General features: G+C 44.9%; 1 non-coding gene across 1 annotated transcript; it reads left to right on the top strand.

The window, feature by feature from the left end:
* Positions 1 to 10,503: 10,503 nt before the first annotated feature.
* On the top strand, positions 10,504 to 10,575 carry trnah-gug (transfer RNA histidin (anticodon GUG)). The gene has a single exon. It is a non-coding gene; the product is annotated as a tRNA-His (tRNA).
* The last annotated feature ends 4,941 nt before the right edge of the window (positions 10,576 to 15,516 follow it).

Below are 15,516 nucleotides of genomic sequence, written 5' to 3'. Positions count from 1 at the left end.
ATGTGCTCGATGGTGTTTTAAGCCCCCACGTACTCTTCAAGGCAGCGCTGCATGGAAGGCACTCCCCGCCCCCTACAGTTTCAGCCAATCACAGCACTGGCGCTAACCCTAACCCTGACCCTAACCCTAACCCTAACCAGTGCTGTGATGGCTGAAACTGTAGGGGGCGGGGAGTGCCTTCTATGCAGTGCTGCCTGGAAGAGTACGTTGGGGGCTTAAAACACCATCGAAGGTATCATGTATATGATGCAGTAACAACAGACCTTAACTTTGCCCTTTAGTACCTCTAATCCACTGGCTTTTATGTCATCTTCTTGGACGACTTCAGAATAACGACACCATTCCCGGAAATTCTTCATGTTGTATTGCCACAGCTGAACGTAGCTCTCACACTGCTGGTAAAAAATTGACTTCTTTATCTTTGCGACCGCTTATATTTGACCACTAGGTGACGCAACTGCCTCATCTACAGAAATGCACATCGTCTCTGTGATTAACTATTCTGCGTGTGCACCATCTTCCCTCTCTTATTTCCATCTCTCCCCACTCTCACTCTCTCTCTCGCTCCCTCTGTCCTTCCTTGCTACTCTGTGATGATCCATAATCACCACTCTGTATGTCTCCATCAACATCCATCACTCTTTATGGAGTTTCACAGTCAGGGGCAGAGAGAAGAGAAATCAGGAGAGAGAGAAAGACAGCCTTCCAGTCAGGGGCAGAGAGAAGGCTACTCAGCACTCTATTTCAAAATGACCTCCGCAGAGAAGAGAATGTGTCCCCAACCACACATTTTCCATTGTCTCTTTCGCACTTTGAACTGGATACCTTTTAGTCTTGAACACTATGTGAATCACATCACGTCGCTGAGGCAGGGACCCTCTTTTTGCCATGAGAAAATGCATCCAACGCAATAATAAATAACTTGAAACGGAAATGTATGCTTCACTTCAAGTTTAGAGCCCTACTTTTTTCTTTCTTTCTTTTTTTTTTGCAGCTTTAAGGGACTTAAGGTCATTCAGGGATGCTTCGACCCCACCAGACCCCCACCACTTGGGGGTCGATTGGCTGGTGCACTGTTTGGACGTCTTCACAGTGCACCAGCTGATCGAAGAGAGGAGGACAACAGCTGCATAAGCATAAACCAGTGGTTATACCATATGTGGCGGGAGTGTCTGAACAGTCGAGATGCCTATTTTCCAAACACTGCATCTCAGTTGCTTTCAAACCCCAAAACACACTACGCCAGAAATTGGTCCACCCCAAGGATTGGGTCCTCCGGCACAAACAGAGCAATATAGTGTACGCTGTTAAGTGCCAGGAGGATTGCCGTGACTTGCACATCGGGGAAACCAAACAGATGCTGGCCAAGAGGATGGCGCAAAACAGAAGGGCTAACACGTCAGGCCAGGACTCCGCAGTCTACACCAGGGGTGCCCAACTCCAGGCCTCGAGGGCCGCAGTGTCTGCAGATATTTGTTCCAACCATGCACTACACCACCTGATTTAACTAATTAGCTCTACTCTTGGGCCAAGGAGGGAAAGGAAGTTAAATCAGGTGGTGTAGTGCATGGTTGGAACAAATACCTGCAGACACTGCAGCCCTCGAGGCCCGGAGTTAGGCACCCCTGGTCTACTCCCGTCTACAGGCCAGGGCCACTCTTTCAAGGATGAGGATGTGCACATCCTTGATAGGGAGGAACGCTGGTTTGAACGGGGAGTCAAAGAGGCCATCTATGTGAGGAGGCAACGACCATCCCTGAACCGAGGGGGCCCAAAGAGTACATCTGTCGCCATTTTACAATGCTGTGATTGCAACCATTCCCAATCCTCTGCTAATAGTACACATGGCCATTCTAGTTAATGGTCATGCTTATTTGCATATGACACTGATCGTTGGTTTCGGTCGTTATGCCACTGTATTGTTTATAAGGGTGGGGATACCTGCAGTCAGTTGAGACTGAAAAAGTCACTTAGTAGAGCGATGAAACATTTCTCCCAATAAATGTTGTATCCATATGAATTTATTCACCTTTCTGTGATTTCCTTACCTGGATTATTGCGCATGCATAAAGAAGTGGTTTAATGACAGCTGTTAAGCTAAGCGCTATTAAGTGCTGCAGGAAATATACATGACTGAAGAGAGCAGGTAATAATTTCTAATACCTCAGGTGCTAAGCAGTTAAAAACAGTTTTAAAAAATGTGGCAGGGAGAGGACCCAAGCAGCAGGTGGGGGACCTGAGCTGCCCAACAATATTGTCTAGTTTTTGAAGGTCTAGAGGGTCAAAGTGAGACATGGTGCCAGTGATTTTCTGGAGAACTACAGGGGAGGTTCATTTCTCGATCTTGAGGCATTAATGTTCTGTCTAGTGGCAGTAATTTTTGTTGTTAAAGAATTTAGCGAGTTGCCTGCAATTTTCAGTGGATAGCACCTCTGCTGGGGTTGGAGATGGTGGATTAATAAATCTATCAACAGTGGAGAAGAGCACTTTACTCTTGTTGATGTTGTCATTAATGATTTTCGAGAAGAAAGACTGTCTGGCCTGTTTAATTTGAATTTCTTTGTTGCAGTTGTTCAGTTTGTCCTTGTAGATTTCGCGGTGAGGCTGAAGTTTAGTCTTTCTCCACTGTCGTTGTGCCCGGTGACACGCTCTCTTAAGCTGCCTAGCAACCACTTCGTTTCTCCAGGGGGCTTTTTGTTTTTCTATGTTTTTAGTTTTAACAAGTGCAATGTTGTCAAAGATATTTCGTGTTTTTGCATCGAAGTTGTTCACAATATCCCCGGTTGGTAATGCCATGAATGATGATAACTCATTTACAGTTTTCTTAAAGGTTTCAATTGTATTATCGTCAATGATAACGTTGTTTTGATGCTCGAGTACTCTTCTGTTGTACAGGAAAAACAGACACATCAAAAAATATGCAACAGTGATCTGAAATAGCAATATCTATGACACAGGGTACAGTAATATTAATCCTTTTGACTATGCCCCTCATTGTGGGTGGGTCTAGAAATATGGTGAATGAGGGCAAGTGCCTCCAGTAAGCTAATTAGGATCCAGCTGTTAAACTACTGAAGTTTGTAGAAGACACTATGGTGATTGGACTCATCCAGGGTGGATGAGGTTGGGTGGCTGGTGCTCTGATGCAGTCAGAACAACTTGGAGATGAACATGCTCAAGACTGTGGAGATGACAGTGGACTTTAGGAGACACCCCTCAGCACTGCTCCCCCTCACAATATCCAACAGCCCTGTGTCAACTGTGGAGACCTTCAAGTTTCTGGGAACTACCATTACCAAAGACCTGAAGTGGGAGACCAACATCAACTCCATCCTCAAAGAGGCCCAGCAGAAGATGTTCTTTCTGTGGCAGTTGAGGACATTTGGTCTGCCACAGAAGCTGTTGAGCCAGTACACCTCAGTCATTGAATCTGTCCTGTGCCAACCCAACGTGCACATCCATCACAGTCTGGTTTGGAGCAGCAACAAAACAGTATAGGAACAGACTGCAGCGAACAGTAAGGACATCAGAAAAAAATCATTGGCGCTCCCCTGCCCACCCTGCAGGACTTGTGCGCCTCTAGGAATCAGCACAGACCCCCCCACACCCAGGACACAGTCTGTTTGAACTCCTACCCTCTGGCAAGCGCTAAAGAGCAATATGCACCAAAACCACCAGACATAGGAACAGTTTTTTTCCCACAGGCCATCTGTCTCATGAACATTTAACAGCATGGTGCAATAATGGACACTTGTTATGTAAATATAACACTTTTAAGTAGCCCCCTCTGGTCAAGACGTCTCACCTACATAGCTACGATGTGCACTACCTCTTTAAACCAGATGTGCAATAAAAATGTTTGTGCAATACAAATGTACAATTGTAAATACACATATAATTGCTGTATATTGCTCACAATTATTGCTGTTATTGTTGTGGTTGTAACATAGTTTATAATATAGTATGTAGTTGTGAGGTGGATGGTAGGTGAATATAAGGTGTATACTTCTGGCACATAAGATAATATAGTGTAATATAGTGGGGGTATATAGCATTGTATATGAGCACGGTGGGTTGTGCAGTTGTGGTATTGGTATATGGTGGTGTGTGGGCACTATAGTGGCCATGGTGGCGCAATGGTTAGCACTGTCGCCTCACAGCAAGAAGGTCCTGTGTTCGAACCCCGGGGTCGTCATCCTCTGTGTGGAGTTTGCATGTTCTCCTGGTGTCTACAGTGGGTTTTCTCCGGGTGCTTCTGTTTCCCCCACCATCAAAAGAAACATGCATGTCAGGGTTTATACTCCTGTCTTTGCCCCTGACTGAGGCAACGGAAAAAGAACTGCAGTTGGTCCCCGGGTGCAGCATGAAGGCGGCAGCCCGCTGCTCCTAGCTACACAGATCACAGCGAGGATGGGTTAATTTGCAGTAACTGAATTTCCCAATTTCCCCAAGGGGATTAATAAAGGAAGCTTAATCTTAATTTTAATAATAAGCAATGTGGTATGATATATGGGCATAGGTTGTTGATTGCTAAACCACAACAAAACTCTGTATTTTGTATTTTGCAACACACCCGTGGTGCATACATGCTTGCCTCCAATGTTTTGTTGTTGTTGCATTTAGTTCTTCTGTTTTTCTTTCTTTTTTGTTTGTTGTTTTGTTTTGTTTTTTTCTTTTCCTGTGTGAGTGGTGTCCGCAAGTATTAGAAGCTGCTGTGTACCAGAGTCAAAATCTTCTTCGTGTGCATAGACACACTTGGCCAATAGAGCCGATTCTGATTCTGATTAGTCATCCAGGAACACATGACGTCAAAAAGAAGTGGTAACATGCGCTCATCTGTCGCTGTAGATTTGAAAACGGTTCACTGATTCATCCGTCTGACCTCCTCACTTCTACTGTCAAGTGGGTTTCATTCTGCAGCGAAGCCACTCCCTCTGAATGGAGGCCTTTTCAACGGATGTCCTCACCCAGGTCCTCGTTGACCAAAGGGCTTCCCCGCGGAATAAAAGCCGGATTTCCTCACGTGGGAGCCGAAGAAGCCGATCGGATGAATCGGCGAAATATTTTCACATCTGCACGCCGCATGTTATGGCTTCTTTTCAACCCTCAGATCTGTAGGCGCACACTTTCTGATAACGCCAGAACACAGTGAGCAGCTGAGCTTCTTCAACAACTACTGCCAACGTACCTTTGAGCAGGGCACTAAACCGCCCACTGCTTTTGTGAAGCTGCTCAGGCGTCAATGGAAAGCTTTGTAAACTCCCAGGTTTCGAGACGGGATGCCGTGTGAGCGGGAAGGAGGAGGTTGCCGAAAATCAGCAGGACTGCTCGGTCAACCTCCCTTGCATCAATAACACAAAACCCCTCCACACAAAAAACCAAAACCAAAAAACAATCTGTCTTTACACATCTCAAGTGAGACAAATGCAATTGCTCATTACTGATAATCTGCAGTGGAGGCATATGGACAATATCCTGTCTCATTTAGATGCTAATTTGTGTTCGGTAGGAAGTTGTACTTGTACTAACAGAAACATTGTCTAAAACAGTGGTGAACTTTTAGACTCTAAAAGTTCACCGATCAGACAAAAATACTTTTCTCCGCCACAAATACAAGATATACGCTGAGTCTAACTCCCTGAACGGGCAGGGGGTGGATAGATATGCACACACACACACACACACACACACACACACACACACACACACACACACACACACACACACACACACACACACACACACAACACACATACACACACACGTATTATGTTGGTACTTATATCGCTGTTTGACTACATTCATTCTCCAGCCCCTAACCCCTATTTTAACCCTCAGAACTACATGCCTAACCTTACCCCGTACCCTCATTTCAATCTAATCCTGATTCTGATTTTGACCCTAAACTCAAATCTTAAAATAGACCCTTAAAGAGGCGAGAACCGACCAAAATGAACCCACACACCAAGTTTGTCCTCACAAGAAAGTTGGGGCTGTCAGGTCTTGGACCTCACAACTATAGCAATACGTGTACACAGAAACACACACACACACACACACACAACGAGAGAGAGAAGAGAGTGAGAGAGAGAGAGCGATATATGTTGATAAAAATATTGAGATTATTTTGATGTAGCGTTGTTTCCATGCATCCTTCATTCATTTCCTCCTACTTTCCTTCCATCCATCCACCTTCAATTGCAGCTTTCCTTTCTAAACGTGACAGTAAGAGGCTCGCTGGATTGTCCGTGACACTGAGAAGCCTGAGGCCTCTGGTCAAAGGTCCAGGTAAAATGACATTTACTCTGTGTGTGTGTGTGTGTGTGTGTGTGTGTGTGTGTGTGTGTGTGTGTGTGTGTGTGTGTGTCAGGAGATGTAAATATTGTCTGCGATTGATTTAGCGATCTCTCACTCCAGGGATTTCTCCCTCAGAAGTAACTAAAATCTTTCCTCTCTTTCTGAGTCCCACTCTTCCTCTCCTCCTCTGCCTCCTCTATGCTTTCTCTCAGAATACCCTCCCCTCATGCCTTACTCTCCCTTTTCCCTGCCAGTCCCTCCGTCTCTATCCTTTCACCTACTACTCATCCCACCTCTCGGTTTCTGGACATCAGCCTCTGTCGCTGTCTCTGTGGTGCGCTCTTGCTATGTCATTGTCTCTCCATCTTTCTCATTCGCTCTATCTCGTTCTCTCTCGGCAGGCCCCTCGCTCTGTCTCTCTTTGATTGAGTGACTTGAGAAGTGAGTTGGATACCCTTCTACTGTCCTCCAGTGCTAGCAACACACACACACACACACACACACACACACACACACACACACACACACACACACACACACACACACACTGACCTCTCTCTGTACATCATTTCACTCTCTCCCAAGTATTCATTTACCCTCTCTCAGGCTGGTATTTGACATGCCTGGTTTAATGTATAGCGAACATCTATTATCACACGATCACCCTCAGTGTGTGCACATGGGCGACTGTTTATTTGCCTGTACCTGTGTGTGTGTGTGTGTGTGCGCGTGTGTTTGTGCATGTGTTTGCATGTGTGTGTGTGTTGGTGTGCATGTGTGTGTGTTTTTCTCACTTCGATTGTGGACCTTATCAATTTCCATTACGGAGGGTTGACAATGGAATGGCCAGCTTTTTAATTGGTGAAGATTTTCCCAGTTACAGAAGGTCATTGGCTGATTACATGTCAATTATTTGCCTCATAGCTCTTGAGGGAGAGAGGGGCAGAGAGAAAAAGAAAAGAGGGCGAGCGAGAGACAGGCTGACAGAGAGAGAGAGAGAGAGAGGGAGAGAGAGAGGAAGGGGGAGAGAAGAGATGAAGGATAGATGAGAAGGGGGAAAGACAAAGGAAAGGTTACAGAGAAAGGATGAAAGTGGAGACTGGAGAGCAGATTGAAGGGAAGGAAAGGTGAGGAGAAAAAGAGACAAGAGGAGAGGAAAGGAGGGATGGACATTGCATCATTTGACTTGTCAGCTGTCTATCCCAGTGGCAAATCTCAGACCACACACACACACACAGGTCACTTACTTCCAGGAGCAATAGGGTCACATTTTAAAGTGGTGGTATACGCTGGTTCTCACATGCTTCTCTCCCACCATTTTGTCCACTTTCCAGGTTAAGAGGGTTCTTTAAACTGCTGGGGCGAGGCGGCTTGACATGGTTACTAATAGAGCTATTTCACAAGCATGGCCGGCGTACTTCTGCTTCTTCTTTGTGGGGTGAACATCGGTTCTCCCCATTGCCCACAATATTAAAAAGCCAACTTTCTGTTGCCTTCGGTTTTGTTTGTCATCCCTTATTTTATGTTTCAGCGCAGTTTATAACACGATACAGGTGTTGTTATTGACACATCTTTATGTTTCTGTTGTCAGGTGGCTGCATGAATATTAAAAAAAGTGATTTGATAAATAAATGGTCACAAAATGCTAACTGGCAAACCAAGTCTAATGGTAAGAACAAGGTTGTTAGCAGTATGCAAGTCTTGATGAAATAATATTTTATATTTATGCAAGAATACGTCAAAGACAACACCTGTATTGTGTCAATGGGGAACTGTCGGCATCTTTGGGGCAGCTAGAAAAGTGCTCTATAAATGCAATCCATCCATCCATCCATCCATCCATCCATCCATCCATCCATCTATCTTCTAGGCCAGTGGTTCTCAACCTTTTTGGGGTCCCGGACCCCCTGCGTATTTTTGATCTACCCTGAGGACCCCTCCACCTGATCTTGGGGGAGGGGGGTTGCAATTTGATAGAAACAGTAGAAACTGCATTTTAAATTGCATTATAGCATTTATTCACTCTTTGGGGCAAAAATAAGAGCTTTCAGTTGTAACTTAGATATAACAAAACAGAATTCTTACGCAGTAACTTTCAGATATATGTAACAAAACAGAATATGTATTCAGTAACTTTCAGATATATGTAACAAAACAGAATATGTATTCAGTAACTTTCAGATATATGTAACAAAACAGAATATGTATTCAGTAACTTTCAGATATAGGTAACAACAGAATTCTTATGCAGTAACTTTTAACAATGCAAACGGGAGCGAGATCTCATATTAAAATACAATAAATTACACTTGTGAAACAGATGTAATTAGAGAAAAAAGTCCTGTTACCCTCTATAGTTTAGGTAGATAAAGGTCTCAGTCACATTTGAGTAAAATAATCCTATTTCTATAAATGTCATAGGATCTTTTTTTTAAAGATATTTTATTTTCACGGACCCCTTGCAATTACACCACGGCCCACTAGGGGTCCGCGGACCCCCGGTTGAGAAACACAGTTCTAGGCCATATTTTTGAAATTTATTTATTTTTTCTCTCTTCTATGTTATTATTATTTTGCATTATTTCTTGAATATATATATATATAAAATTAATATCGATAAATAATAATAATAACAACATTGATAAATAATAATAATTTTGATAAATATATATATATATTATCAAAATCAAATGTCAAATCATAACTTGGCGACTTCGTGTTGGCTAATGAGGTTACTGGGTAGAAAAAATTGTGGGCGTGGTTTGTCTAGGCCCTCTGGGATTTTTGAGAAGGCGCTGGCATTTCAAAGCAGATGTTTGCTTGTTGTAAGCGTTTAAGGCGCATGGCCTACCGCCAGCTCTTGTACAGTAGGTGGCGGTATGCACCTTAAACTGTTTGCGAACCGCCAGTAAACTGACAGAAGAAGAAGTTGCGTTAAGCTAGCGAGTAGCAAAATGGCGACCGGCTCAGGCGCTACAGAGGATGTCGTAGCGAAAAGGGGTGAAAATGAACTGTTGCGGGAATTAAAAGCCGAGAAACAACTTTATGACCCGCCAACCGCCCACCTCATCGAAAAGGACAGGAAGACGGACTTCTTCCGAATGACCGTCCAATAGTGAGTCACTTTGGCCCTGTTCAGACCGCCGGCCCAGATCCGGTTTTTGGCATATCCAGATTGAGTGTAGAAAATGTGGCAGCAAAAGACCACATGAAATGGGGTTTGTTTTCTTTGCAAATCGGATCTTAACCACATTTGGAGGTTGTTGGAGGTTGCGATGTCAATTGGATCCTTACAGATGCGTCGCGGTCCAGATGCTCTTGCCGCCCAAATCGGATTTCAAACCGTCTTTTGCGTCACTTCCACAATGAAATAACTGTATCCCTGATCTTAATTAATGTGTGTGAATGACGTCAAACAATATATTTCGACAATTCTGTATTTTAAGAATAGGAGAGCCATTAAAACTATAAATCTTGGTACTCAGTTCCACATTTTTCAGAGCTGATTTGCTTTATTTTCATTTCATTTTTTGTTATGATCTACGGAGCCCCTGAGGGGACATGGGCGAATTTTTATTTGTTTTAACTATCTCGTGCTCACGGGATACTAACTGGTGCGCACGAGTTAGTATCTCGTGAGCACGTGTTACTGTCTCGCGCTCACCAGTTAGTATCTCGTGCGCACGAGATAGTGACACGTGCTCACGAGATAGTTGACAAACAAACAAAAATTCGCCCATGTCCCCTCAGGGGCTCCGTAATGATCCTCTGATATTATGTTAATTGTTCTTGTTGTTTTTTGTGTTATGTTATTGTTTTAACTTGCAACACTTTGTTGTTTGCCAACAATTTGTGGAGAAAAAAAAAAGAAAAAGAAAAAGACATCATATCCAGAGTGCCGGGGGTGACTGCAGCACGGAACATCACAATGCATACCAGACGGAGTTCTGACCGCGACTTGACAGCGCTTTTACACACGCATGCATTTCTGTGCATTCTTTCAGTAATTAAGGGAAAATATACATGAAATAGGTCAACATTCGAAATGTAGTTTGAAAGGGGATTAGAAAAAAGAAATCAAATACCTAAGCAACGAACTTTACAGCTTAATATAAAACACAAAACTGTCTGCTGAGTGATCTAATCATGGCCCCATGTGATTCTGAATCACCATTTCAAGAGGCATGCTGTGTGGAGGTGTGGCGCGCCGTGATCGTATAGTGGTTAGTACTCTGCGTTGTGGCCGCAGCAACCCCGGTTCGAATCCGGGTCACGGCACAATTTTGACTTAAATGAGTTACTGAAAATGTCTGATACAGCTGGAGGGAGTGTGTTGTGTGTTTAAAAATAGTCTGAACTTTGCGGATAATGCACCTGTCTTCTCGTCGTTCACCACCGATAAAGTTATATCTGAAGAAACAAGTGCGCGTAAAAGGAGGAACTCTGGGGGTCTCATGTCACCAGAGACTTATGCCCCTTTTTCACTACGTGGTACCGGCTCGAGTCCACTCGACTCGCAGAGTACCGTTTTCTATTACTGTAACAGTACCCTCCTCAGTGTAGCTGGTCTGCATTGGTTTTGGTACCCACTCCAGTTTTTTTGGAACCTCGACAAAGGTGGTACCTGAAAAGTGGTAACAGTTACCAAGATGCCGGTACTTTCCAGTGATGGAAAATGAAAAAGTCGAGTCGAGTTGAGTCGGTACCATTTAGTGGAAAAGGGGCATTAGACTAGACTTATCAATTCTTTATATATGGAAATAAAGGTTGTTGCCACCATGGGCGGACTATGGGCCCCTGGGCATGGATGCGCAACCCCCCCCTGCACCAGGGCAGGTACACTGACTTGTAGCCAACAGCACAATAACTAAATTCACCTGTACCTCAACAGGATTTACAGCACACATACACCCAATTAACACCAACAGACTAACTAAGACATCCATTCATTCACCTGCAGTTTCCTTCAGTTTTTCAGTAAGACTTTTGGGGCTCTTTTATTGACATGAATGACTTAAGACCTTTGACTATGCGACAAGAAATGCAAAAATAATAACAGCGACTTCATGCAGAGGCTCTGACTTAGGCCTGGACCTCGTTTCCACCCATGGGCACACTACTGTTCATGTGTCTGCTGTGTCACTGGTCTCTCAGTAGTCAGTCATGTGTCCATCGCACCCGTTAAGTACCTTCATTGCTGCTGTTGGAGGTGTTAACAGTATAATAATTTCCCTTGGTGTGTTTTGCATATATTGTGATCATTATTTTGTCTGCTGGTTTGTTAAACGCTGCGCGTCACTCCGATGGCAGACGGACAGCAGTTGTGTGTTTCAGTGCAGTCAGTGAAGTCTTGGCTATTTAAATTCGTCATCTGACAATGCTGTGATTGCAGCTATTGCTCAATCCTATGTGAATAGTACATGTGGCCATTGTAACCGTAATTAATGGTCATGGCAACCATGGAAATGTTCTGGGATTAGCTATTTAAATTGGTTTCAAACAGGTGGTATTGGTGTTATGCATATGAGCTAGGCAATATATTGATCGTTTGGGCCTGCAATATCCACTTCATTCCATCCATCCATCCATCTGTTATCCAAACCGCTTATCCTTCTCTCAGGATCGCGGGGATGCTGGAGCCTATCCCAGCAGTCATTAGGCGGCAGGCGGGGAGACACCAGTCCATCACAGGGCCCACACACACACACACACACACACACACACACACACACACACACACATTTACACCTAGAAAAGCAAGAAGGTCCTGGGTTCGAGCCCCGCGATAGTCCAACCTTGGGGGTCGTCCCAGGAAACCCACCCTGCGTGGGTTTTCTCCGGGTGCTCCGGTTTCCTCCCACAGTCCAAAGACACGTAGGTCAGGTGAATATCCACTTTGTTTTCCTGAATTTTTTTCACAATGAAGGTTTTGATCTTTTAGCCACGGTTCGATACCGTATTGCGTTGTGTGTTATACCTATTTTGCAGTACAAATGTGTTCACAGAAAGCGACAGACAGTCGGCTTTTTAGCATTGCGGGCAATGGAGAGAACTGATCTTTACCCTGCTAAGATGAGGCGAACGTACATCGGCCATGTTTGTGGAAAATGTCTTGTGTATGGTTTCACCTGGACCATGATCAGCTTTAACTGTTCCTTTCAAGTTGAAGTTATTTCCCTCTGCCCTCTAATTCTCTTTCCTATTTCATTTCCTCTGTTAACCTTTTATTTTCCCTCAGTCTTTTGCTCATCTCTCTCTCTACCTTCTCTCATTTTGTTTTTGTTTGTTTGTTTCAGTAAGTGACTTCATCTTTGTGTACTCTGTTTTCTCTTCCTCTTCTTTACCTTTGCTATCTTCACTACCTTGCTCTTCCCCTCTCTGTTGCTGCGTTGGGTAGTCATTGAGTTGTGACTGGAACTGTGTGTGTGTGTGTGTGTGTGTGTGTGTGTGGCTGTGTGTGTGTGTGTGTGTGTGAGAGGTTTTGACTATTGTTGTTTTTTCTCCCTTCTTTCCTTCCTTGCTTCTGATTCTCTTCCTTCTCCCCTCTCTCTTCGACTCACCTCCCTCCTGCTCCTCTTCCCCCTTACTTCTTTCTCACTTGTTTCGCTCCCCGCGTCCCGTCCTCTCTCCCTCTCTTCCCCCATCTTTCTCGGTCTGTGCATCACAACATGTGTTGATTTGGTTGGAGTGGTGCTCATCTTGACAATGGAGGGAGAGATGGAGGGCAGGAGCCGTGCAGTCCCAAAGGGACAGATGTCGGGGGAGAAAGAAGACGGGGTGAGAGAGGGAGAGAGATGGAGAGACATCTGACGTTCTCTCGCTGGGGCAGCCATGAGTGTAGTTACAATCTGTAAACACACACAGACACCCACACGCAGATACACACACCTAGCTATACACACACACACACACACACACACACACACGTAGACACACACACACATAAACACACAGACAAAGACACACACAGACAAAGACACAAGCATAGATACACACACACACAGACTGAGAACTGGGGGAGTGAACACAAGGGAAATCTGCACCCTTTCGAGTAGAGAAAATTAACACAACAGGAAATTGGTTCCTGCTTTCTGTGAACGTGTCAGTGTATCGCTTGAGAAGTGATTAATAGATTTACTTAGAGAAAAATGAGAGGAGGCGATGGTCCTGATGGTAGAGAAAAAGAGAAGGAGCATAAGAAAAGGACTTTGGCTTTGGAAGTTCTGAGAAATCTCACAACCAAACTTGATAAAGTCACTCACAGATTTGTAAAGTCTCTATAAAAGACGGTACAGACCTACCAGACATTTGCTGTTTTGCACGTGTGAGCTACCTTGCTTAAAAACATCTTAAGCAAATAGCTTATAAATGCAAATACAGGCGTCCGGGTAGCATAGCGGTCTATTCGATTGCCTACCAACACGGGGATCGCCGGTTCAAATCCCCGTGTTAACCTCCGGCTTGGTCGGGCGTCCCTACAGACACAGTTGGCCGTGTCTGCGGGTGGGAAACTGGATGTGGGTATGTGTCCTGGTCGCTGCACTAATGCCTCCTCTGGTCGGGTGGGACGCCTGTTCAGGGGGGAGGGGGAACTGTGGGGAATAACGTGATCCTCCACGCGCTACGTCCCCCTGGCGAAACTCCTCACCGTTAGGTGAAAAGAAGCGGCTGGTGACTCCGCATGTATCGAAGGAGGCATGTGGTGGTCTGCAGCCCTCCCCGGATCGGCAGAGGGGGTGGAGCAGCGACCGGGACAGCTCGGGAGAGTGGGGTAACTGGCCGAGTACAATTTGGGAGAAAAGTGGGGGGGGGGGGGGGGGGGGGACGGTACAGACATACAGACCTACCAAACATTTGCTGTTTTAACAACAGAGATGATTTTCTACTGTGCTGTAAACCACATCGATAACACCCGGTGTCACACCTGACAAAGCCACCTCAGTTTGCCCCTCAATGACCTCAGGAAGGAAGATGGGAGGAAAGACAGGAGAAGAAGATGGAAAGAACCACAAAAACAAAAACAACTATCAGATATGGCCTTTCCTCTTCCTTTTCTCTGCCTTTCCAGAAGTTACGAGAGCTCGGGGTTCCTTTTTTTTTTGTCCATTTCTAACAAGTCTGATCCCTAAATAACTCAACAGGAGGTGAACACCACCAACACATTTTCATTTAGTCTTGTGCGACTCTTAACAAACTTTCGAGGCGACTACACAAGCTAATGAATCACACACACACACTCATACACATGTGGGCCTGCACATACAAACCATGGCTTCCTTGAGTGTGTGTGTGTGTGTGTGTGTGTGTGTGTGTGTGGTGGGGCGTTATCCAGGAGAATCTGAAAGTATTTGTGTGTCTGTGTTTTAAAGTGTGAGTGTGTTTCTGAGTGGGTGACATGTTACTCTGCACATGTATGAGAGGGTCAGTTAAGTGTGTGTGTATGTGTGTGTGTGTGTGTTCATGTGTTCATTCCAATGTCTCGGTTGTCGAGTGTGTGTGTGTGTGTGTGTGTGTGTGTGTGTGTGTGTGTGTGTGTGTGTGTGTGCAAGTGTGCAAGTGTGTCAGCATGTATGTGTTGCTGTGGTTTTGGCTTTCCTCAGGCCCTTTTTTTTTTTTTTTTTTTTTTAGACCACTACTGGGCGTTGTGGAGATGAAAGGGATGCTGGGAACTCATCTCACACTATGAATCCTGGGTAAGTAGTGTGTGATGTGAGTACACCCTCATCACAGGGGGAAAGTCTTTCATCCCTTATCCGTTTTCTCTATCAATATTCCCTCTCTCGTTCCCCTCAATACTGCAGTTCTCTCATAACCACTGTCTCTTCTCTCCCCGTCTCTCTGAGCCACTCTCCCTGTCCTTCCTGTCACTTCTTCCTTCCTCCACTCTTCTTCTCTTCTTTAATTTTCTCTCCTCTCCTCTCCTCTCCTTCCCACTCTTCTCCTGTCCTCCCGCCTCAGCTCTGCCCTACTCGTCTCTTTTCTTGTCTCGGTGAACATAAAATGATCAAAGTGCCTTTACTAGCCATGACAGTTCAATTTTAACCTGCACACACACACACACACACACACACACACAAACACACACACACGAGAACGAGAGAAACGAGGAGACAGAGACAAATAGGTAGTCATGTGCACGTACACACACACGCACACACACACACACACACACACACATTTTGGAAGGGTTGCCTGGGGTCGCTAAACCAATTTGTGTCA

This window comes from Lampris incognitus, chromosome 18 (assembly GCF_029633865.1).
Source record: "Lampris incognitus isolate fLamInc1 chromosome 18, fLamInc1.hap2, whole genome shotgun sequence".
Taxonomy (NCBI): domain Eukaryota; kingdom Metazoa; phylum Chordata; class Actinopteri; order Lampriformes; family Lampridae; genus Lampris; species Lampris incognitus.
Note: the sequence above shows the minus strand (reverse complement) of the source record. Positions and strands in the feature narration are given on the sequence as shown.